The sequence below is a fragment of the Propithecus coquereli genome, unplaced genomic scaffold (assembly GCF_000956105.1).
Source record: "Propithecus coquereli isolate 6110/MARCELLA unplaced genomic scaffold, Pcoq_1.0 Scaffold575, whole genome shotgun sequence".
In the NCBI taxonomy this organism is placed as follows: Eukaryota; Metazoa; Chordata; class Mammalia; order Primates; family Indriidae; genus Propithecus; species Propithecus coquereli.
Genome location: NW_012151674.1, coordinates 310,575 through 336,080, shown reverse-complemented (window position 1 = coordinate 336,080; position 25,506 = coordinate 310,575). Strand labels below are relative to the sequence as shown.

At 49.7% G+C, this 25,506-nt stretch overlaps 1 protein-coding gene across 4 annotated transcripts in view; it reads right to left on the bottom strand.

The window, feature by feature from the left end:
- Positions 1-23,815, bottom strand: part of PKNOX2 (PBX/knotted 1 homeobox 2) — a 257,241-nt gene extending 233,426 nt beyond the window's left edge. The window contains exon 1 of one of the 4 annotated variants that reach the window (XM_012658147.1): positions 23,702-23,815. The gene's annotated coding sequence lies outside the window, so the exon portion shown is untranslated. The remainder of the gene's footprint in view (positions 1-23,701) is intronic. The other 3 variants (XM_012658151.1, XM_012658148.1, XM_012658152.1) reach the window with 3 other exon arrangements.
- Between the last annotated feature and the right edge of the window lie 1,691 nt (positions 23,816-25,506).

The following is a 25,506-nucleotide window of genomic DNA, read 5'->3' as shown; positions in this document are numbered from 1 at the left end:
GATAGAGACCACTGGCTGGGTCTCATAACACTGTTCAGAATAGGATCTTACACAACTCTAGTGACCCAGAAATTTGAGGCAGAAACTAACCATTGGCTATGAATTATCCAGATACCTGTGGCTGCAGTTACTTGATAAAGCTAATCTCCCTAAGAGTGTGGATTACTACCGAGTTAACAGTACAGGGGTATGGAGTAGGACAAACGTTGCCTGGCCCAGCGGCCTCTCCTTGAGCTGTGGAGAATTTGCTCCCAATCCTCACACAGAGTTTCCTCTTGGAACCTTCTGACAGAATCAACTCCACAAGTTTCTCTGGCTGACTAGGCAACACCAACATCATGAAAGAAAGAAGACGCCGTGGTTTGCAGTGGTTTCCAACCTTTTTTCCCACTGCACACCCTGAGGGTTGTAGCGAGCTCTTGTCAGTCACAGTGGATTCTTGCAGCAGTGAATCTCTAATGTGGACAGAAGACTCCAGAAGTGATTTATCAGAATAAGCTGAGGGGTGGCAGTATCTTTGAGAAAGACTTCCCCACTCCTCCAACCCCCTGGGAGGTTCCGATTCACCCCCACAAAGAAGGGCAGTCCTCTCTCTCTCTCGCCTTGAGAATTGCTGGGCTGAGAACAAGTCCACTTACGAATCAGAAAATGTACCACTTAGACCTAACTTCCTGTGAACACTTCCCAGCTGTATGAACCACCGTACCCTCTTAGCATTCATTTCCTCACCTTAAAATGTGGGTGGTAATAATAAAAAGCCTGTCTCCTAGGGCTGTAGTAGGATCAAACGAAGTAACAAAAATGCCTGCAACATAGTAGGAGCTTAACAAATGTTAAGCTGACATTTTAACAGTGTGATTAGTGCTGTCATGAAATTGATATTTTCTAATTAGTGAGTATTTTCTTTGAACAAGGCTCAAAATATTTTCTTTGAACAAGGCTCCTTATCCATCAGGATAAGCCTCTTTTCTGGGCAATAAAGCAGATGAGTGCCACTATCTGCACCTAACCCAGGCCCCTAGGAGAGGCCCATCATCAAGAAGGCAGTAGACAGCTAACATCATACTCAGTGATGAAAGACAGAAAGCTTCTCCCCCTAAGATGGGGAATAAGACGAGAACAAGTACTTTCACCACTGCTATTCAACCTTGGCAGGAAGTTCTAGACAGAGTAATTAGGCAAGAAAAAGAAATAAAAGAGATCCAACCTAGAAAAGAAGAAGTATAAAACTCTCTGTTCATACATGACATGACCCTATATATAGAAAATCCCACAGAATTCACAAGAAAGGCACTGGAAGTAATAAACGAATCCAGCAAAGGAGCAGGTGTATGATCACATACAAGAATCCATTGTGCTTCTGTACACCAGCAATGAACAATCCGAAAAGAAAATTAAGAAAGCAATTCCATTTACAATAGCATATTAAAAAAAGAAAATACCTAAGGATAAATTTAACCAAAGAAGTAAAAGACTTGTACACTGAAAACTACAAAACATTGCTGAAAGAAATTAAAGATCTAAATAAATGACAAGACATTCTATGTTCATAGGTTGGAAGACTTAATATTGTTAAGATGTCAAGACAGCTTAATGAGCAATCTACAGATTCAGAGAAATCCTATCAAAATTCCAAAAACCTTTTTGCAGAAGTGGAAAAGCTAATCCTCAAATTTAAATGAAATTGCAAGGGGCACTGAGTAGCCAAAACAATCTTGAAAAAGAACAAAGTTGTAGGCCGGGCGCAGTGGCTTACGCCTGTAATCCTAGCACTCTGGGAGGCCGAGGCGGGCGGATTGTTTGAGCTCAGGAGTTCGAAACCAGCCTGAGCAAGAGCGAGACCCCGACTCTACTAAAAATAGAAAGAAATTAATTGGACAACTAAAAATATATAGAAAAAATTAGCCGAGCATGGTGGCGCATGCCTGTAGTCCCAGCTACTCGGGAGGCTGAGGCAGGAGGATCACTTGAGCCCAGGAGTTTGAGGTTGCTGTGAGCTAGGATGACGCCATGGCACTCTAGCCCAGGCAACACAGTGAGACTCTGTCTCAAAAAAAAAAAAAAAAAAAAAAAAAACCAAAGTTGTAAATCTCACACTTCCCAACTTTAAAATTTACCACAAATCTACAGTAATCAAAACAATGTGCTACTGGCATAGGGATGAGCATATAGACTAGTGGAATAGAATCAAGAGTCCAGAAATAACCCAAACATCTATGGCCAATTGATTGCTGATGGGTGCCAACTCCATTCAATAGGGAAAGAATAATCTCTTCAATAAATGGTGCTGAGACAACTGGATTTCCATACATGAAAGAATAAAGTTGGACCTCCTACCTTATACCACATGCGAAAATTAATTCAAAATGGATCAACAACTCTTACAGCCATAAAACTTTTAAAAGAAAACATAAAGGATAAATCATTCTAACTTTGAATTTGGCAATGATTCTTAGCTATGTCACCAAACACATAAGAAACAAAATATATATATATATAAATTAGTCTTCATCAAAATTAAAAACTTCTGTGCATTAAAGGACATTATTAAGAAAATGAAAAGACAACCTCCAGAATAGGAGAAAATATTTGTAAATCATGTATCTGATAAGAGTTTAATATCCAGGATATATAAAGAACTCCTACAAATCAACAACAAAAAAATAACCCAGTATTAAAATGGACCAAGGACTCAAACAGACATTTCTCAATAAAGATACACAAGTGTCCAATAAGCACATGAAAATATGCTCAGCATCATTAGTCATTAGGAAAATGCAAATCAAAACCACAATGAGATACCATTTCATACCTATTAGAATGGCTACAATAAAAAAAAAAAATGAAACTAACAAATGTCGGTCAGGATGTGGGAAACAATTTTGGTGGTTCCTCAAAAAGTTAAACATAGAATTACCTAGAATATGACCCAGCAATTCCACTCCTAGGTATATACCCAAAAGAACTGAAAACAGGGACTCAAGCAGGTACTTGTACACCAATGTTCATTGCAACATTATTCACGATAATCAAAGATGGAAGCAACCCAAGTATCTATGAGCAGATGAATCAATAAACAAAACGTGGTATATATTAATACATTCAATGGAACATTATTCACCCATAGAAAGGAATCACATTCTGATACATGCTATAGTACAGATAAACTTTAAAAACATTGTGCTAAGTGAAATAGCCATACACAAAAGGACAAATATATTATGATTTTACTTATATGAAGTATACAGAACAGTCAAATTCATAGACACAGAAAGTGGATTAGATGTCATCAGGGGCTAACAGAGGGCAAAGTGCAGAGCTATTGCTTAGTGGGTACAGGGTTTCTGTTTGAAGTGATGAAAAAGTTTTAGAATTAGATATGGTGATGTTTGTATAATATTGTGAATATATTTAATGCCCCCAGATTGTACACTTAAAAATGGTTAAAATGGCAAATTATATGTGATACATATGTATACGTTTTTTTGCCACCCAAAAAAAAGGATAATAGAAGAGATAGGGTGTGATTATTTAATTTCTTTTTTTTATTTAATTTCTTATGTAAAATGAAATTAAATCCAGAGAGCCTAGCCAAACAAATAAAACAGGATGTCCTTCAAGCTCAAACTCAGTAACTGTAAATGTACGTAGGCTTTGCAACAGCCACTGCTCAGACTTTGGCATGGAGCCACTGGGCACAGAACCACAGGGCTGAAGACACTGAACAAACTTCAGAAGGGAAGGGCCAGGGATATTGCTTGCTTTCTGCAGAGGTGCTGGAATCAGGGGCCCATACACAGGGTGGGCCTCAACAAATGTTTATTGAGTACCTACTATGTGCCTGCACACAAAATGGTAAACAGTGAGCAACCTGCCCAGGGAACTTGTCCTTGGCCTGTCCTCTGAGGTCTGAGCAGAAGTAGCCTAGGGCCCTGGACCTTGCCCAACCATCACGATGTCTTTCTTCATGGTTTGTTTCAGGTTTCAAGTAAAAAGACGGTGTGGATGGCAAAGTATTACACAGGTGTGGGATGGTGTAGTCATCGTTACTATTCTCACTTAGGAATTGAGCAGGTCTTCTTGGGAGATGCTGGTCTAACCAGCCTCCGGGAGCCTCCAACTCAAGGCCGGGAAAGCAATCCAGGGCTCCTGAGTGTGAGGAGAAGAGATTCCAAGGAGAGAGCAAGGAGCAGCAGTCAGCACATACAAGTTCCAGAGGCTCAGGCCTCTGCCCCACGAGGAGTCCAGGGCTGTGGGCTCTACTCCCCATGGCAGGCTAGCGGCCTCCATGCCCCACCACTCAGTAGGGTCTTTGCTTATTACCTTATGTACACACACTCTTGTTTATAGGTCCCCTCTCCCTCTATCAATCCAACCCCACCTTTAAAGCCTCGCTCATGGGAGACAGGGTTTCTAACAGAAAGAGTGTAGATGGGCCTGGATTCTGATCCAAACTTACCAGCTGTGTGGCTTGGGCCTTTACCATATGTAAGAATGGGGACAGTTGTCCCCTCATTCCAAGCCTGCTGAAAAAGAATGAGTGTCAAAGGTTTGCCACACCGCCCACCTCTCCCAGGAAGTCTGCCCTGATCCCTGCAGCCCACCCATTCTCTCTTCACTCTGATGGTATCACTCTTATTAGTAATGTCAGTCAGTTGGTAATGAATCTCTGCCTTGTAACATCTCTGATGACGAACCACTCTTGGGTATTGTTATGTGACTCCTTCACTATAATCTAGCTTTCCGTGGTTTTCATGCTTCTTCCTGCTCAAACTGTGTGTTCCTTCACGCAGAGACCAAATCTTGTCATCTTTTGTCTCCCTCCATGGTGGCTAGAACACAGTGTGTGCTCAACAAATTAAAAATACAGTTGAGGCAAATGGAGGGTCCACAAGCAACAGAAGAAAACCCCACAGGAAACAGAACACATTCAGCTCAGAGTAATAGCCAATTCATGTTCTCCACTCTGTAACCGTTCCCTGCCCATATTGGCACTTAACGAACACCCCATTCATCGAGTGAATGAAATCCGCTGATGCCCTCAGCTCAGTAAGGTCAATTGTAGGGTGGCTAATCCAAGAAAACAGTTGAATTGAAAAAAAGTCACCTCTTTTTGTGAATTTTAGAATGTCTTTGGAAATGGTGTTTATCTTATTAGTTTAGCATGACCATTAAATAGAGTCAATGTAAAAAAGTTAATTAAAAAAAACAGTCAATGTCTCACAAGCACAGCTTGGCCTCCATCAGAGAGGTGGCCCAGGAGTAGGCTTAAGTGGCAGAGGGTAGCTGGCCAGGAATTTTTCTTTTGCTTTTTTTTTTTTTTTTTTTTTTGAGACAGAGTCTGGCTCTCTTGCCCGGGCTAGAGTGCCATGGCGTCAGCCTAGCTCACAGCAACCTCAAACTCCTGGGCTTAAGCGATCCTTCTGCCTCAGCCTCCCAAGTAGCTGGGACTACAGGCACATGCCACAACACGCAGCTAATTTTTCTATTTTTAGTAGAGACGGGGTCTCACTCTTGCTCAGGCTGGTCTCAAACTCCTGACCGCAAGCGATCCTCCTGCCTCGGCCTCCCAGAGTGCTAGGATTACTGGCGTGAACCACCACGCCAGGCCTGGCCAGGAATTTAATATGTGTCACCAATAATCCACAAAGCAGACAATCTGCTGTCAGAAAACAGATCCATTGCACGCTGCAGTCATCGTGTACCATGTCCCTTGGAGCTGAAAGGACTCCCCCAGCCTACTGGACCAGGAGCTGCTCTGGGCCAGGGGCTGGGAAGACCTGGGTACTGATCAGCGGTTGCCTCAGATGAGTCACCACCTCCCTGGGTGTCAAGGCCCTCATCTCAGAAAAGGCCAAATTAGACCAGAGGCTCTCTGTGGTCCCTCCTGCAAGTTTCATTGATTCCAAACAGTAATGAGCCTTCCTATGTTCCAGAAAGTGAAAAGACTCAGGGAAAGGGGGAAAAGACACATTTAAAGCCCCAAGAGTCTGGCCATCAGCCCAGCCTCAAGGGCAGGGACAAGAGCAGGTCTCCTGTCTTTATCTCTTTCCCCACCAAAAAAAGAAAAAACAAGACAACAACAACAAAAAAAATAAGGGTCCTTCCCAGGCCCCCTCTCTGGAGCTGCTGGCAGGCTAGGACAATGCCACGGAGTAGGCCAGGGGCAGCTGATTCGGAGAAGCCTTTCTGAGAGAAAGCAGTGACTTCTTCCCATCCTATCCTGCACACTGGGAATAAAAGCAAAGGCTCAGATGGCTTAGCCTGTTGTACAGAACACCTATGATGTGTGCCAGGTACTTTATATGCCTGGAGCCATTTGAGTCCCCAAACAGCACCATGACATAGTTAGTTATTATAGTCCCCACTTTTACAAATGAAGACACTGAGACTCAGGTTAAGACCAAGTGGCCAAAGCCAAGCTGATGGTACACAGTAGACAGGAGATTTGAACTCTGGTCTGTCTGAAGCCAAAGGCCTTTACCTTTCAACTAGGCTTCCTGTTGACCTCCGCCTATCGCTGGGAGATTCAGAAGCCATGTGGAGAGAGCAAGGGACAGCCTTTAGTGGGAGCATGAGCCCCCAGTCCCACAACACTCTCTCCGTTTCTCCTGACTCATTGGGTGACCAACTGCCCCAGGATACCTGGGACTGAAGGGGTGCACAGACAATAGATTTTCAGTGCTAAAGCCATTATAGTCCTAGGATGGTTGGCCACCATATGACTAAGGCTTTCTTATGCTTTGTGGCTCTGAAAGAAAGCAAATATATTTTTAAAATGCAAACATAATTGAGGGACATTATCCATGACACCTTCTCTGAGGAGAAGAGCTTTAGCCCTGTCTCCTAGCACAAAGGGACAGGTCACACAATCTAAGAAACCTTTACTCTGTGTCCCAGCTCCAAGCTAAGGCCAAGAGTAGCCAGTCTGGGTTGAGCTGGGGTTTGATGGGGTGGACAGAAGAGAGGAGGTGCTCCGCAACTGAACTCAAATGGGCCAGACTCCTGAAAGACATTGACCCATCAGATGCTCACTACACCCCCCAGAAGGGCGTTACTAGCCCATTTTACAGAAGGAACAGCCACCATCTTGGAGACCATTTAGCGAATCTTCTCTGAAGTTCCCTAAACATTTAAGAAGCCTGGATCCTGAGGGTCTCACCCAGGAGGCCCCTCACCCAAATTAGGCAGAGCCTTCACAACACAAGCCCACAGGGAACTATTTGTACGGGAGAGGGAGGCCAGTGCCAGGTCCTCCCCGCAGGCCTCACTGGGCAGCAGGTAGAGGACCTCGCCCAGGTCTGTTGTCTCCATATGTATGTATTAATATCAAGAGAAGAGGAGACTTATCCTTACCACACGTCCCTCATCAGGCTCTCCTAACCCCTGTTCCCTTCCACCGGAGGATAAAAAACCATCAGGGCAAAGCCTTTCTCCTACTATCCAAACATTCCCCTTCCTTCAGGCAGCACCTCCTCCAGGAGGCCACCCCAGACTACCCCAGCCTGCAGTGCAACCTCCTCCCAGGACCTCATTGCCCTGACTCATAATGCATCTCGCACTCTATGTGCTACTATTCAACTTAATGGATAGGAGGATGGGTGCTGGTGAGAGACTGCCTGCGTTCAAATCCTGGCTCCCCCACTTACTGTGTGGCTTTAAACAGGTTGTTCAACCTCTCTGGGCCTCAGGTTACTCAAATGTGAAAGAAGTATAGCAACATTCTCATAGAGTGGTTGTGAAAACTAAATGTGTTAACAGGCGTGAAGTGCTCAGAACAGTGCCTGGTGACATAGTAAGCACTCAGTAAATGTTTGCTATTATTATTATTATTTTAATGTTAATATCGATGTTGGTAAAACATTGTCTCCCTAGCTAAACTAGAAGTTCCTGAAGTGCAGGACCAGAATCTGATACTTCTAACACTCCCCATGTTAGGCAGACTTACAGCAAGTCAGAGCTGAATAATCATTTCCTGTGGATTGACCTTGACAGTTCATTCGTTTTACTTCCCGGGAAAAGAGGTATTTCTGCCTGTCAGTAGCCAACAGCCGCCTTTACCAGCATCCCCCAACTTGGCCCCCAAATGTCTCACAGGTGAGATGAGCAGCAGCATCAGAGATCTTGGAACGAAATTACAGCCCCCCCCCCAGGCCACGTGGCCCTGGGAGCAGAATTCAAGGGAGCCAGAGCCCACAGAGCAGCCCCCTTGTCCCCAGGAGCTGTGTCAGGCTGCAAAGCCTAAGCTTCGGAGAAAGAGTCCTGTGTAAACCCCAGAGGCTTCGGTTCTCATTCTGGCTCTGCGCCACGTGACCTTTCACAGCCCCTTCCCTCTCTGTGCCTCTCTTTATTCAGTTAAGACATGAGAAGGTTGCTCAAAGACCAGTGTGTTAGTTCCTTCCAATTCTGACATTCCGTGAGTCAGTTTCAGAGTAAGGGAAAAGCATCTTTAAATGAACCTAACACATCATTTCACCAACAATCAGCTTTCCTCGTTCATTCATTCATTTATTCATTCCGCAAACATTGCTTGGGCTTTTGCTATAGCCAAATACTATTCTAGATCATAGCAAAGAAAAAAAGAGACAAAAATATGATAATTGCTCTGAAGAAAAATAAAGATGGGTAAGGAGAGCTGAGGATGGAAGAAAAGGGATTTCATTTTAGGTAGGGCCTTCGAGGAAGGCCTCATTGAGAAGATGACATTTGAGTGGAAACCTGGAAAAAGCAAGAAAGCAAACCACACAGATATGTGGGAAAAGAGTGCTGTAGGCAGAATGAACAGCATGCGCAAAGGCCCTGAGGCAGAAGCACACATGACTTATTTCAGTTACTACAGAGAGGTCTAGAAGTCAGTGTGGCTAGAACAGACTGAGTGAGGAGGACAGTGATAGGAGTTGAATTGGGGAGGTGCAGATTCGGCCATGGCAAGGACTTTGGCTTTTATTCAGTTATGAACCCAAGTCACCTAAGCTTTAATATAAATAAATTGACACTGCTCACATATATGACGAGGGCAAAATACCTTATCCATTTGTTCATTTTTACCTCCCTCCCCTCCATCACGGACCTGCAATCTATTTATGGTTTTTATTGTTATTACGTTGATTTAGGGGCAGAAAACCTGAGGCTTAGAGACATCTGTTTCTCTCTCCAGGCCTATGGCCACATTTAGCTTGTTCTCCGTTTCAGAATCTCAAACTGGACTCTCCCACTCTCCCCACAGGTACAAGCTGGTTCACAGTCAGATTCCTTGGGTTCTCTTGCAAGCTCTTCTGAGGCGTAGCTCTGGGATTCACCCCTGACCCACCACTCTGCCCCAGCCCCCAGCTGCCTGTCAGCTGGGGCCTTCAAACCTCCTGTTCCCTGTGCCTGGAACACGCTTCCCTCCCATTTTACTCAGTTACAGCCTATCTCCCGTGAGGTCCCAGCTCAAACATCACTCCCTCAGGGAGACCCTGCCCTGCTCTATCCAAACAAAATCTTCTCGTTAAATGTACCCACAGTTTCAGGTTCTTCTCCTCAAAGCTCTTATTACGCTCATATTCTCATATTTATTTGGGTGATTTTTTAAAATTAATGCCTCTATTCTCCATCTGACTGTAAACCCTATCAGAACAGAGCCTACCTGATTTTGCTCACCTTTCTATCCCCAGCACCAAGACCACGCTTGGCATACGCTCAAGGTACCCAATAAATACTGGACGAATAATGGAATGAAAAAATGAGTCCACAGGCCTCCTGTTCATTGAGCACATGGAGGCATGAGGTAGGACAAACTTAGGGTTCTTTGGTCGGTCCTGTGGGTATGGCCAGAGTCATGAGCTAAGTGGGGAGAGGGCAAGGCAGGAAAGGGAAAGGACCTGAGCTACCTGAGCCCCTGACACCATGCCAGACACTTCACACAGGCTACCTCATTTCACCTATCATGGCTGCCACTTGAGTTGAAAATTATTATCCCATCTTATAGATAAAGGAACTGAGGTTCAAGAGGTAAGTAAGCAAGTGTGTCTGTGGTCTGTGGTCAAACCTAGTCTTTCTGATCCACCCCAACTATCCTGGCCTGGGCAGTTTCTAACCCAGCTCTGGCACTGATTTCCTGTGTGACCTTAGGCAAGTTACTATCCCTCTCTGAGCTTCAGTTTCCCCACATATAAAATACAGAAGTTGGGATAGATGGATGGTTTCTCATGTCCTTTCTAGTTCTATGCTTCTAAATTTATAAAATCAATTAATGAGTGCTAAAGTACCTAGATCAATGACAAGCACATAGTAGACACTTCATAAACGTTCATTTCCTCTCTCCCTCCCTCCTTCCCTTCCTTCCTATTCCCTGTTACAGTGATTCTCTGCTTCAAAGCCCTCCTTGAGGCCACTTACGCTGTCTGGTTCTTCTAAGACACCTGGACCACTGCCTCTCCTGCTTCCAGGAAGCCCCGCCAGGCCCTGACATCAATGTCCCAGCCTACCTGTGTCCTCAATCAGCCAATCTAGCTGTTCCCTCTGGAGAGGCCCATGACCTTCCTGCCTCCCACTCCCTCCTGCCTCCTGCCTCTGCAGAGGTGCCTGAGTCCACATCCAGGGGAGAGAGAAGGAAGTGTCAGGAAAGGCACTCACACACATGAGCACCTTCTACAGGCCAGGACTGGACCAGGCTCTTTGCTGTGTTATCTCATTTAATCCCCTGCGAAGAGACATTGTTATTCCCATTTCACAAAAGGGAAGAAACTAAGGCTCACAGAGGTTAAGAAACTGTCCTAGATGACATAGCCAGCAAGCAGCAGAAGCTGGGCTTTAACCCCTAACCTGCACCTTTTGCCAACTCTAGGGCTGGTCGAACCTGGGCAAGGGACCATCAGCTTTCCTTTTCACATCTACATAACTTTGGGTTTATGGCCCCAGTAACTTAAGCCATCAGTCTGCCGAGCCTCCCCTTGCTGCCTCTCCTCACTTCCCCCTCCAAACTACCAAAGTGCAAAATATTCACTGATTGTCCTCAGTGTCACAGAAGGGAAGATACAGCCTTGGTCACGGCACCAAGTCCTCAGACGACAATGTCAAGTTCACTCCCTTCCATATAGGGGAAGGGGTCAGATCTGCCAAAGATTGTGTGCTAGTAAATACAGTCCTCCTACGGCTGGTGCTGAGAAAGAAGGGTGGAGTCACTTCTCCCCATTTCACAGATGCTGTCCACGAGGGCTTCCCAGAAAACAGACTCAGGTAAGGCGTGAAGGTGAACATCACCGGGTACCCCCAGGATATCATGGGGGTCTTAAGCGGGACTACAGGAAGAACAGGAAAGGAATGCCTGCATTTTTAAAAGCTCCTCCTGAAAGCTATTCCCTCAAGGAGCACTAGCCGGGGGACCAAGGGGCTAGGGGTGTGGGAACAGCATCCACTGTGCCCTGTGACACAGCCTGGACAGGAAAGCTCAGATGACAGCAAAACCCCTGACAGCATTCCTCTGGTGCCCGGCTGTCTTCCTCTCACCTTGTTCTGCCCTTACCTGAGATGGAGAAGGAGCCCCCAGGGATGCAGGGATTGGCCAACTCTCTCCCTGGGAAGGGCCTCACCAGAGGGACATAACTCAGCATGGGGTCAGGCAAGGCCAGCCAAGGTGAGCAGAACTCTTGTCCTTACTTTTACCTACCTCACTGCAATCTTCCTTCGTGCCTTATCGTAAACCTAACATCCTCTAGGACGCCCTCCGAGACCCTCCCAGACCCCCAGAGTAGGTCTCGTCCCCTGTCGATGCTCTCGAGGCTCCCTGGACTTCTCTCCTCCATGGCTCTTATCATGGCTTACCTACCTGCCTACCTACAGGACTTGAATGTCTTCCTGCCCCATGGGCTGTGAACCCTACCGGCCGGGAGCCCGCTGTCTAGCCCAGGGTTATGTCGCCAGTACCTCCGCAGGGTCTGACACATAGAAGGTGCTCAGCAAAGTTCTACTGAGTGGACGTGACCAGCAGGGAGGAAGCTAAAGCCTGATTCAAGCTGACGGGACCTCGTAGACGCCAACCCCCCACACGCTAGGACCCTGATGGCCTTCTGCACTGGGTTAGGAGGGAAAATGTAAGTGAGAACAACCACTGGCACATAGTAGGCCCCAGTTCAGGTTGGTTGACACAGAGCTGGAAGCTGAGAAACCACCAGGTGCTCAGGGATCCCAGCGGGAACCACGCATGCCCCAGCCACGGGGCAGTCACGGAAAGACATCCTGCCAGCTTTTAATCACTTAAACATGGTTGTCATCACGCCGTGAGTACAAGAAGGAGTGTGAATTTGTGTGTATGCTCTCTTTAAAACTAATAAGAAACATATAGTCTGTGCCAACCAATTCTCCCCCCCTCATATTACACGTGAGGCCCTGTGTAGGAGCTTTCATTGACGTTTACACAATGTGTAAAACACGTCCACATACATTATTAACTCATTTGCTCTTCTCCACAGCCCGGCAGTGGGTGTGATTGCCACCATTTGAGGAAAGTGAGGCCAGCTTCTGAGGTCCCACAGTGAGCAGATGGCTGAGTCAAGACCCACCCCAAGCTTTTGGCTTGTTCTACCCTGGCCTGCCTCAGTCATCTTTCTTGTCACCCCATAATCTCTTCACCCATGACCTACGCAAGCCAGAACCTTCTGTACTACACCGAGCTTCACATGAGGGACTGGAGTGCATGGTTTGGGTGGCAAAGAAGGGAACCAGAAATTCAATAACTTTCCCCAAAACGTACAACTCTCTAGGGCAGGCAGCGAGCTATGCTAGAAAGACAGCTGGACCCAGAACCCACACGGCCAGTTGTATGACCTTGGGCAAAGTCTCTCACCCTCTCTGAGCCTCACTTGCCTTCTTAGGTCTGCAGTGATGAGTCAATAAAATAGTGGCGAGAGCCCCCAGCTCGGGGCCCAGCACAGAAACAGCACATAGCAAAGGAGCCTCCGCTGGTCTGTGGCCTCCGTGCTGGAGGTCTTCCACAGCTACCCGGAAATCACAGAGCCCAGGGAAAATCCTTCTCCTGCCTTCATCTGCGAGCCAGCTGTGGTGGCCCTTATCCTCCATCCCAGAGTCCAGTTCCACCACAGTCAGGCCACGTGCCAGCTCCAGGACTCTGTGCAACAAGAATGCTGGAAAGTTCCCCTCTTCCCTGACAGCTACTAACAGCAGTCCCCAGAGTACTGCTGGGAACAAAGTTCTCCTTCCATCCTTCCCTTCAAATCCAATGGAAATGACCTGGAAAAGGATTCCAGGAGACCAGATGTCCAGCTTGGAAAGGGGCTCCCCTGACAATCTGGAAGTCCATAGGAGTTAGCAGTCCCCAGCTTGTTGCCACTAAGAGGCTCTCACGAATGGGGGCGCCTTCCCAGGGGGAGCTGAGCCAGTGCAAAAGACAAAGCCGCGTTCCCTGGGAACAGGCTCCAGGGAAGGTTCCAGAGGAATCCCTCTGAGCTCCCTGGCTTTCCTCCAGAATCTCTCTCACAAGTCAGGGGTGCCCCAGGGGACTGCTGCCCTACTGTGAGTCTAGCTGTCTCTGCCCAGAGCTGGGAGGGGCGGAGTGGGAGAGGGGCAGGAGAGGAGTTCCCTCCACCACTGCTCCACGGGCCACAGGGCAGCAGCAGTCGGGAGCTCCCACACCACCAGGCTCTCCTGCCTGATTTCTGTCCCCATGACCCTCCTGGAAACTGGAGGACTCAGCAAGGCCACTCTTGGCAGGAGCTCTCCCGGCCCCTGCATACAAATAGGTGAGGCCCGCTGCCACTGCGTGCCCATCTTCCCACACCCGCCCCAAGTGGAGATAGACAGGCCCTCCCACGGATGGGCTAAATGTCCCTTGGTGTCCAATCACCTCCCAACTCAGGCTGCCCAATGGACTGGACCACACATTTTAGCATGTCCAGCCCACGGAGTCATAGAAGAGTAGATCTAGAAGGGACCTTGGTACTCTAACCTCCTCATTGCATAAAATGAGGATGCTGAGACCCAGAAAAGTTGACACGTGTCAAGGTCACATAGCTTGTTCTCAGTTTGACATATGTTTGTCCATGTGTTTGTCCCCCCAAAAATACATAGCTCCTAGAGCATGAGGCCACCGAGTCCCACACAACACGCTAATGCACATTAATTAAGTAGTGGGCTCAGGCCACACCTGTCGACTGATGGATGGATCCTTAAGGCAGGCACGGGAATGAGAACAAGCACCTGTCACCTTGGGGGCCCTGGGCACACACCCAATTCTCTGGACTCCTGTCTCCCTGTCCCTGGACCTGGAGCTAGAACTCACCATCCACACAGAGGATGGACTCACCTGCCTCAGGAGGAGGGATCATGTCACAGTAAGGCCTAGCACAGGACTCGGAGCAGAGGGGTGTCAATAACAATGTACTGCTGCACTGAGGACAATGAGAGGAAGCTCTGGGCTGGGGCTCACTCCCCTCCTCTGCCACTGACCCACTGTGCTACCCTGGAATCCAGGGAGACTGCCCTCCCTTTACCTAATAGGAATTAGACAGGACAGATGTCTGTCCAGACTGTGAGCTGATGACCATGGGTATGAGCCCCCGAGGGCATTCTCTTCTCCCCAGGGGTCCAGCTCCCCGCCTGGGCTGGCAGGTCAAGGCTGCACTACAGCTCTGCCACCCCCACCACAGCCTTCACTACATCTCCCTGCCCCTAAATCAGCCTCTACCTCTCAGAGCTGGCCAGCCCAGCCCCACCTGTGAGTGAAGGCTTTGTGAGAGTAAAAAATAGATCTTCTACGGTTTTGGTTTCCATAACAGCCACTAGCTCTCCCCAGCATTTGCCAAACAAATGTATGGGTAACAGGGGAGATGGGTTCAGCTGGTTCCTTCGAAAAAGACCCTCAGAAGACTAGGTAGAGCTCAGGCAGAGCAGCTCTCAGAGCTTAGAATGGGATTGCTTTGTCTCCAAGAGGCTAAAGGAAGAACCATCATTGCAAAAGATAGACCTGGACTACCCTAAATCATGTGTCCCAGCCCTGAACTGGTGGACACATCTGCATTTACCTCCTGGACCTGCCACTTCAGCCACTCTCTGAGCCTTAGTTTCTCTTATCATAAAATGATACAATAATGTCCTTTTTACTTACTTCACAAAGTTAAGAGGATCAAACAAGAGCGTGTGAGAATGAGCTTTATCAGGAAAGAAAACTAACATTCACCATGAGCTTATCATGTGCCAACAACCTTTTAGATACTTCTAGAGTTTTCACAACAGTCCTATGTGTGCATGGTATTATTATTATCCTCACTTCATAGCTAAGAAAAGTGAGGCTCAGAGGGGTTAAGTGATGTGCCCAAGGACACATACTTAGTAGTAGTGGAACCAGGGTCAGAACCCAGAATCTGACTCCAAAGCCTGTGTTCCTTCACCAGTACCAGGCTGTCTCAACAAAAGAAGTACACATTGCTTCTTATGAAAAAGCTGGTGAGTCTTCAGCCTGAAAATGTTGCCTCATGGAGCCAAACCCTATTGCTAGGACACATCCACCTGCCCCAGGAAGGCCATCAGCAGAGTCAAAGGCAACTCCCCTGCCCCACCCACAATGTCCTTAAGACCCTACAACACAAAGGCAACCCAGGAACCAAGCCCCTGCCGTCTGTGCCTTTGTGGCTGTTGTATGTTGCTATGACTCTTTGCTTGGAGTTGTTGGGGTGGTGATGGTTTCAATGATGGCCTAGCCATGAAGCAATTCAATTGGGAGGAAACAAAAAATCACGGAACTTCGAGCTGAAAGGGGCCTCTGAAAACAAGTTCAAGCTCTTCCTTGGATGAGCAAGGACATTAACACCTGGAGAAGGTAAGTCACTTGTTGAAGGTCACACAGCCAGTCAGTGGCTAAGTGCAGAGTGAATCCACCATCCTCTGACTCCTACTCCTGATCCCTGTTCTCCCCACCGTTCCAACCACACTGACATGGACCAGTGTCATGGTCCCTGAGAGGGGAGAGGGCCAGGTGTGGGCCTATCGTCTCTGTGCTCTCTGCTTAGGAAAAGCAGGGATCCTAGGTAAGACAGCTGTGCCATGGCCAGGAATGAAATGACTTTGTTTGCTTCAGGAACTAACTCATTAGCCTAAGCTCTACCCATGGAGAAGTCAAAATGGAAAGGTCCCCTCAGAAGTCCCTCAGTGTGTAAGGGAAGCCCGTCCCCAATGGGGAGGCCCTAAAGGTATTCCTGAGGCAGTGATAGCCCACTCCTGGCCACCTGGGACAGGCAGAGGGGCTGAGCCCTTCCTTCTAGTGCAGGCTGCTCTCCAGCTGTCCCCAGGAGAGCACAGAGCACTGTGACTTGGGGAGGCTCGTGTTTCACCCCTGCCCCCAGCCCTGCTCCCGAGGGTCCTCCACCAGCTCTGTGCCGGGCGCTCACCCGCTCTGTCCCGGTTACTCCATCACCCCATGCCACTGTTACCTCCCTTGCTTAGCACTTGGTTTGTGCCTTTTCTCCTGTTACCTCTGTGTCCGTGCATCACCTCTCCTATGTTTGTGTGCTCTATGTGTCCCCTCCTCCACCACCCCCAGACATTCTCCGCTCAGAAACTGTCGTCAGGGTCTATGGACCTATTTTCTACCACAGCCGCAGCCGGGGTCTGCACACAGCAGGCAGCACCAGGCCACAGTGGGGACCAGCTGTTTGTTCAGCACTTGTTGATGGTGCCAGTGACCTGTGAAAAGGTCCAAGCCACGTCCTGGGGAAGCAAAAAAGAAAAAGAAAGAGGAAGCTGGATAATCCCCCAACTGGATCATCAGCACCAAAATAACATGGGGGAGGAAAGTAAACCCTGACCGCATCTCTCTTCTGTGCCAGACACTGTGCTGGGTACTTTGCAGATACTCTCTCAACAATGCTGCGAGCTGTGTGTTTTTGTTTCCCAATGTACAGATGGGGAAACTGGATCAAAGGTGTTAAGCAACTTGTCTAAATTCATATGATAAGTAAATAGCAGGGTTGGCTCTGAATGCGGTTTTGTCTGGTGCTAAATAAAGCCCACACTCCACACTAGCCCACCACAAGCAAACTCCTTGAGGACAGACTTCCCGGTCACATGTGTTTGCTTTGTTTGTTTTTGCTGCCATATCTCGTCAATGCCTAGGACTGTGCCAGACACACAGAAGACACTCTATAAATATTTGCTGAATGAAGGAACAAAGGAATGAATGAATATCCCAGCAGGACAAGACAAGGGCTCATGATGCCAGATTACCAGGTTTATTTCCAGGAATCTCAAACAACTATTTGCTCCCTCTCTCCAGCCAGAAAAGTACCCGATATACTAAGGTTCCTCCAAAGGCTGTGTGGAGGATGGCCGGGTTTAGTAGGCATGGAATGGGGGTGGGGGTGGAGGCATAAGTTGAACACAAAAGACTAGGTCCTAATGAGGTGGAGGATTTAAAAGCTTCAGTGTTCTATGACCTGCAGATTCTGCCACCACTTTCTGGCCCATCTGGATCTGGCCCCTCCCCCACCCCAGCCTCCCTCATCCCCCACTGGGCACCCCACTGCCTTGACTGAGCTGTACCGAAATTGGCCCCGTTCCTACTAAGCAGAGAACTAACAGTTACGCCACCCACTCTGGCCCCATCCGAACCCTCCAGAGTCTGCTCCGGGCCCCAGGGCCAGCTGCTTTTCTCCACATTCCAGCCAAAAATAATACAAGAATGAAGCTGTTTGGTGGAGACTTAATCTAATCTTCATTGCTTCAGTTTTAAAATATCCTGCCTGGTTTAGGGTTTCTTATTACACACGGGGATGTGTTTTTAGTGAGATAGGTCTTAGCAGAAACGTCCTTCTTGTAATTAGAAACCCAGGCAGGCAGAGCCTGCGGCAAGGCATCCAAGCCAAACAGCGGATCCCCCAGAAGGCAACACGTTTGCAGCAAGCTCTTCCCAAGCTCCGCTTGCTTGCCGGTGTGAGATGAACTGAGCTGTCCCAGGGCTTGCTTCTGCCTCTCTCCTGGGGGTTCTGGAACGGAGGAAAAGCCTGAGTTCTGGTAGGACTGTGTCCTCCAAATGTTGCTCCTTCTACCGCCAGCCTGTGTCTCTCTGCCCTTCCCTGCTCTCAACCCCAATCAAAACGGAGACGAAGAGGTTGTCTGAGACTGGCTGAGAAGGATATGTGGAGGGAAAATTACCCCAAGGAATCCCCATGGACCAGAGAGAATTAAAGACAAGCATTCCACTGGAGCCACGTCTCCAGGATCACAGCTAGCTTTTAAAAATCAGGCACCGGAACAGAAGGCGTCTACAAGCACATATACACTTTTGTAACTTTTTGGGCTTTCTGGCCCAGAATCTGCTTTGATCTACCAGCATGGAAACTGCTAAGTGAGGTTCAGGCTGTGGATAGCTGCAGACCAGCCCCCATCCCCCCATCCCAGCGAGACGTCACGCACCAGGCAGGGCTCAGGCCTTGCCTTCCCAACGGCATAAAGAGAAGGGCTACCTTTCTGATAAGTCAGATTCTGAGTTCACCTGATGCATGAAAGCCATTCTAGGTAGCACCACTGGGAGGAAGCAAGCTACATCCCCCAACTCAGCCATAATTGCCCCTCTTGGTAAAGTACAGGTGGGTTTTGGAATCACAGCAGGGTTTTCAAATTGCAGAATGTGAGGAAAGGCAGGAGTTCCTGCTGAGAGTTGTGGGAGAAGGCTCTGGAGCCAGGGAAGGAAAGAAAACACACAGAAGAATGTGACTCTCTCTGCCATTTTCTTTACTTAGAGTGTGCCCTGTGCTTGGTTCACGCCTGCCCTTTACTATTCACAGCCTAAGGAGGGCTGTGTGCGATATATTCCACTTTACAGATGAAGAAACCAAGGTAGATGACCCGCCTGAGTCATGTAGCCACGCAGTAACAGGGTAGGAAGCAGCCAGGCCCCCAAATTTCAGCCTAAACACTAGCTCAGCATGCTGACCTGCCAACCTGGATTATCTCCTGACCACTTCCCTCCCTCCTTCCTCCCTTTCCCATCAGGTATTAGATTTAATTAAATTAGCAGATCCCCACTGCAACAATCCTGGCCATGGTGCCTGGATAGAACCCAGCCAGTGCAGCTCCTCCCTCTAAATTCTGCTTCTCGGTATAATTCAATCTTCAATAAGTCACGGATCTCATGCGAAGTGTTTTATACAAAGCATGGTGTGTTGGCTAGACTCAAGGCTAACAGTGGCTCACGATGATTTCATTTTCCATATAACTTCCTCGGTTTTTCCTCTGCAGCATCGTTTTCACCCTCTCCATACCCAGATCTGCATTTTGTTTGATCCAGACACTTTGCTTCACATGCCGTCACCTCCAGCAATTGCATCACACGTTTATATATATCTTACAGCATCACAGTCCTGTGCCACACAGCAGAGGAAAAAGGAAAACTTATAACAGCCTTTCTCACCCTCCTCGAACTAATTTAGAAAATGTGCTCCAGATTAAATAAATCGGGAACAAAAGTCTGAAATTGGGGTTAGAATTTCAGAAAGGTGGGGTGGGGGAGCTAAATAAATAGCAAGGAAATCTTGCAACATGTTGGAAGCCTATAAATTTTATTGGTTGTTTCTTTAATAAAAACAAATTCAATTGCTAACAACACAGTATTATTAAGCCTCTAACATTTAAAAATCTAATTTGCCCCTGCTCTGCTGCTGTTATGTTGCACCGTTGTATTCATGTAGGGCAAGGAAGTCAGGTTGATCGGTTTCGTTTGGTTCCTAAACCAGGCTAATAGAGATCCCTTTAAAACCCAACCTTTTTGCTTTCTAGGCATGCCTTGGTCTCTAATGAGTTACAGCCCCAGGCTGAAGATGGACATGGCAGAAAGAAATTTAACACACACTCTGGTGCACCCATAAACTTCAAGGCCAAGGGAGAGGAGGTATGTTTCCATTTAAGCTGGAACTCCATGAATTCAGGATTCTCCGCTCACAAGACAGTAATTCTCCTTATTTCATCACTAACTTACTTCAAATGTGTTTATACAATTTATTGCTACCGAACTTCCAGGCAACTGGTGTAGAGTTAATGAAACCCAGCTTGGAGAAGCTTTAAGCTTTGAACAACTAACCACAGTATAAATGGTTATGACATGCGGTCAAAGCCACAGCCCAGCCCCACTGCAGTTTCTGTGTTAGGACCTAGTCAAACAGCTTGTCATCTCACCTTTTGTGCTAAATAGATCGAAAAGGGATAAAGTACTGAAAAACAGCCTGCCTTGTTCCTTCTCAAGGTTCCTAGCCATTTAAACCCATTTATCTTACTAAATGCAAGGCAAAGCCCCTCCCCTAGTGCCCAAGTAAATATTTTAGTTGCAGCTTGAATTGGCAGCTGGGCTGAAATCCTGAAATCCAGTTTGGGTTGAATTGAACGGGGTCAGGCCTACCTAAAGCAATGCTGGGAGGTGGCTGCTCCAGAGGCATCAAGCAGCATTTACAGCCAGACTCAGTGAAAGCCCAAAAGGCAACAACATAGGAACGTACAGATGAAACTGGACTGGAAAAGAAGCAAACTTGTCTTTCCGAATTACTTGGACATTGACTTTTATTAATTCTCATTGTCACATGGCGTCCTCCCTCCAAGCTCTGTCCATGTGGGAACTCCAGCAAGCTCCCTTTTTTTAAACAGGCCCATTTTGGGAGAGTAAAGGGGAGGTACTGGATTTGCCACTGCCGCACAATAAAGGCCCCTTTTGAAAGCAGCACTTTCATTAACTTAAAGCAATCTATAGACTTAAAAGCAGAGAGCAGTAAACTCCCAGAAAGGATCATAAAACAGCCAGTCTCGAGTTGGGTATACTTCAGTGCAATTTGCACGAGGCATTTTACTGAGAGCGGTGGTCGGGCCCATCTCCCTCCGGTAACCCCCTGCCCCTTATTCTGAGCAGCTTCTCATTCTCTTGGCTTTCATGCCTTTCCTGCTCACAAAGGGGAGGCGGTGACCGGGGAGTCTCCGCGGGGTCACGGCTCCCTCCCCCCATCAGGCTCTCGCCGGGAGAGAGAACGCACGAATTCCAAGCCTGCAAAACAACAGCCTCGGAGCTCGGCCGCCGCGGCAGTCGCCGCGCCCCGGGCTGCCGCGGCCACTCGTGGGTCGCGCTTCTTCTGTGCCCCGTAAGGGTTGTTTGGCTCTCCCCGCCAGGAGTGCGAGAGGGAGAGGGGCTGGGAAGGCGGACTCAAGATTGCTTGGAGGACATTTCAAGCCTTCCTTCCCTCCACCCTTCAACAAACTCTTTCTCTAGTTGGCCAGGGGATAACCTCCCTCCCCAGTCGGGACCTCTCCCCACCCCACACACCCCCAAGCTAGGCCTGAGCCACGGGGATGCAGCTGGAGTGGGAGATCGTGAGACCAGAAAAGGGAAACCGCCCCCCTCCACTTCCACCAAGGTCCTGGGGCCTCGGGAAGGCCAGAATGGCAGAGTAAGCAGGAGGGCAAGGAGCTGGGGCTTTGGATAACACATCGTGTTATGTTTGAACACCATCATTTTCTCAGATTTGGAGAGGGGAGGATCGTCTAAATCCGCCTAAAATGCGAAGCTTTTGGATTCCACCACTTAGCGAGCATTTGAAATCCGAAAAGCTAATACCCTGGAGAGGTCCCGGGACAAGTAGGGTGATGGTAAGGGACCCCGAGCTTCCTCCTCCCCCGGGAGGAGCACTGCACCGGTGGCCAGGCTTGTGGGCTTCCCAGACGGGCGGGGGAAAGCGCAGGCAGCACTTGCGAGTGACGAAGAGGAGGCTTCTATCAGGGCTCCCGAATTCGAGCACGTCCTATCCTCCGCCGGCCGCAGCCCCGACTCCTTGGGCCCAATGTGGCATCTCTCTGCTAGCGCTCCCCCTCACCCCACCCCATAGCAGGCCGCGGCCCCTGCGGGCCATCCGCACTCGCCCAGCCGCGCTGCACCTTCGGAGCCCCAAGTGGCTCCCAGAGCCCGCCGAGCCACCAGGGTCGGGTCCTCGGACCCATTCCAAGCCCCGCGAGGCTGCCCTGTCGCTTTGCTCAGAACGTCCCTTCGATTTGTCTGCTTTCCAGAATCTCTCTTCTATGAGCGGGTCCTGTATGCCCCAAGTCCTCTCCTCTTCCAGAAGCGCTTTTGGAGAGAAGCAGCAAAAATTCGGGGCTTGTCTGCCATGGCCCGGACCAACTACTTTCGTCGCCTCCCTAAACGCTTTTTCACTTGCCGAGCGTCAGGACCCGCGCGCGCAACCCTCCCCAAATTCCAATAGCCTCGACCCCAGTAAAGAGCTGTGATCCCGTGGCTGAATCCTAAAAACGCCACCCATTCCTCCGGCCCCCAACTCCTACCTCCAGCCCTCAGCTCTGGCCGGCGTGTAAACTACTCATCGGCCTTTCAATCCTGATCTGAAAACAGCCTGGATCCTGTAACCCAAACTCTAGCCTAGTCCTAAAGCCCAGCCCTAATTCAGGGCCTCTCCACAACCCCCCACGCCACCAATTCTCAGCCGGGATCTCCCCGCCGCTCCGGAACGCAAGGCTCTCCGGTGACGAGCTCCCAGAAAGGGCGGCCCATTTCGCTCATTCCTCGGGTTCTTCTTCGGGTTTGGGAGCCAGGAAAGCCCAGTCGCTAACCCGAAAAGAAACGCAAACTTTGCGCGGCAGATTCGGGACCCTGCCCCATCCCCCTAAGCTCTCTGTTTTTGAGCGCTTTCCGTCCCCCCTTTTACGAACTCATCCCCTAGTTCTGGAGCCAGGAGGGCTCTGGATTCCCAAGCCTCGCCGCGGGCCCCTACTCCTCCCCCCACCTCACCAAAGACCCCCAACAATCCTCGGAAAGCCAGTGACCCTACAAATTCTCGCCCCTCCCCGGGCTAGGGTCCCTGAGCGTGGCCCCTCGGATCCCGGGTTGCCTGACTCCCCTCGTGTTCCCAGTCCCCACTGATCCTGCAAACCCCCGCTCGCCCTGCCTCCCCAGGCCTGGCCGGACGCGGCCGCAGCTCCTTGACTCCAGGCACCCTGCCCCAGTCTGGGGCTGCTCCCGCTTCCAGCCGCTCGAAGGCAGCTCCAAGCTGGTGGCGCCGAGTAAGCTCCGGCCCAAAGGACGCCCGAAGCCGGGAGAAAGAGAACCTGGGGCCGGTCCACGGTTCCCAGCCTCGCCCCGCGGAGCGCCCAGTCCGGAGCCGCCAAAACCTGGGCTCTGGCCGGCGCGCTGGTCCCTATTCTCGGGTCCCGGGGCGCTCCCGGCGCTCAGCTCCCCGCCCGCCTGCTACGGGGCGTTGGGCCCGCGGCGGTCCGGGTCCGCAGCCCCGCTCCTCGCTCCCGCGGACAATGCGCGCCCGGCCACGGGCCCGAGCGGGGCGAGGCGGCGGCGGCGGCCGGGCTGCGCGCTGACCGGGCCGGGGCGCGGGCGGACCGCGCGGCTCTCGCCGCCTCCTTGCCCGGCCTCGCCGCCCCTCGCGCTGCTTCGCTCCGCGCTCTCCCGGCGCTTCCCCAGCTTCTCTGCACGCTCCCGCCGTCCCTCTCTGCTCCCTGCCTCCCTCCTCCCTGCTGCCTCCCTCTCTCTCCTCCCTGCTGCCTCCCTCTCTCCCTCTCTCCTCCTTGCCCTGTCGCAATGAATAATACTCTGGCTTGGGGACTGGAATAAAACACACGCGCTCTGAGGCAGCCGCCCGCAGCAGCAGCCGCCGCCGCGCCGCCGCCGCCGCCTGCAAAAGCGTCTCTGACATGGAAATGAATGACAGCTTACCTGATGCCAATCTTCATCAGACTGACACCGGCGTGACAACACAGCCTATACTTCCCAGCACTGCTCGGGACGTCAGCGGCACAGGGACCCGCCCCCCGGACCCCCCCTTCACACACCTCCCCTCTCCCCACTCCCCCTTTCTCCCCACCCCCCATCGCCCCCACCCACTCCCGGCCCCGGCCGCTTCCAAGTCTGAGGAGCCGCTGGAGTGTCTCCCTCTACTGGAGGCTCTCCGCAGACGTCAGAGCGGGCCTGCTCCTGCGGGCGGGAGGCGAGGAGGCGGAACGGCGCCCGCGCCCGAGAGGAAGCCTCCAAACGTGAGTCGCGTCGGATGGGGAACGCTGCGGACCCCCAAGGAACTCAGGAGCACCCTGCCCCCATGCCAAGTCCTCCTTAGCGAACAACTGAGGCACAGTTCCCAGACATCCGCTGCTGAGGGGACCGAGATGAGGTGAAATTTTCTGTGGACCCCAAGAGAACTCGCCAGAAATTATGAAACTTAAAACTGGCAAGAAATCCTTTCCTCCGCCACCACTCTCCCTCCCCCCTTTCCTGCCTGGCTGGCCTCATTTTTATGATTGCATTTGAATAATTCTCATTACCCCGGCCCCAGAAAAGGTGCTCAGATGACACTCTGGTTAGTTATTCCTAGTCTCAAGAGCTTTTTCTGCTGTGGGCTTCCTGGGGCGTTTGGTTCAAGGAGGGCAGACAGTGTGATGGGGTGGGGCAGAGGGAGAGAGAAAAGAGTGGAGAGGCTTTGTTGGTAAATCACCTCTTTGCAAATGTCAGGCAAGGCTGTTCTAAGCCACTGCTGTCTTCATTCTAAAAAGCTCTCGGTAAACTCAGTGAGTACCCAGAGTTCTGGAGGTTGGGGTGCAGTAATACAAAGGGAGAGACCAGTTGGGCTGTTTCAGCCTGGGTCTGCTGGGGTGGCTTCATCTACTTCGGGAAGAAATTGACTCCTCACCTAGTGCCTTCTGCAGTGGAAGACCAAGAAAGCATATGTAGTCATGCATGTGCCTCCGGTTGCTCAACAAAGATCACAGTCCTACTAAGGGCCAGGTGTGGCCAGGCTTGCTTGCTTACACAATTTAGCACATGGCCCTCTACCTGACGGGACAAGAGAACCCCTTGTGTCCCTAGAAGCTTGCTTCTTGCTTCCCAAAGAGGAGCCATTTCAGCCACACTCAGACAGCCATTGATCCTCTGACCCCAGGCCAGGCAGGGGGCCTGGATAAAGCCTAGACAAAGACACTGATGCAAGCAGGGAAAGCAGAAAGTGAAACCCAGCCGGCCAGGTTTTCAGTAAAGAATCTGACCCAAGAAGTTGAAGGCTGCCCCTTAGCTCTTTCCAGGCCTCTGAGTCACCTTTCTCCTGCCTCAGTCACAGGCAAGGATGAGAGCTATTAGCATTCCGCAACTCAGAGGAGGCAATTGAGACCTTTCTTACATCACATCATACATACACTACTGTTTGTCCAGATCCTCCCTATACCTTTACATCCACCCTCCGAAGTTGTTTATGGAAGAAACTTGCTTCACTGATAGCCCACATTATAGACAGCTGAATCCTCTCACCTTCACATAGATTCTCCAAAAACTTCACTAGGTAGATTTATGTCACCCCAGCCTCTGATCGGTGGTCAGAGACTCTGGCTGCTGACAGCATAATCACTATTATATATTATACATTGTATAATAATATAATAATAATGAATGCACTTGCCCTTTTTATGTAGTACAAAAGCGGCCAGATTCTCTAACCCAGAGGCTGCAGGGCAGGCTGCCATAAACTCTCCCAGGGA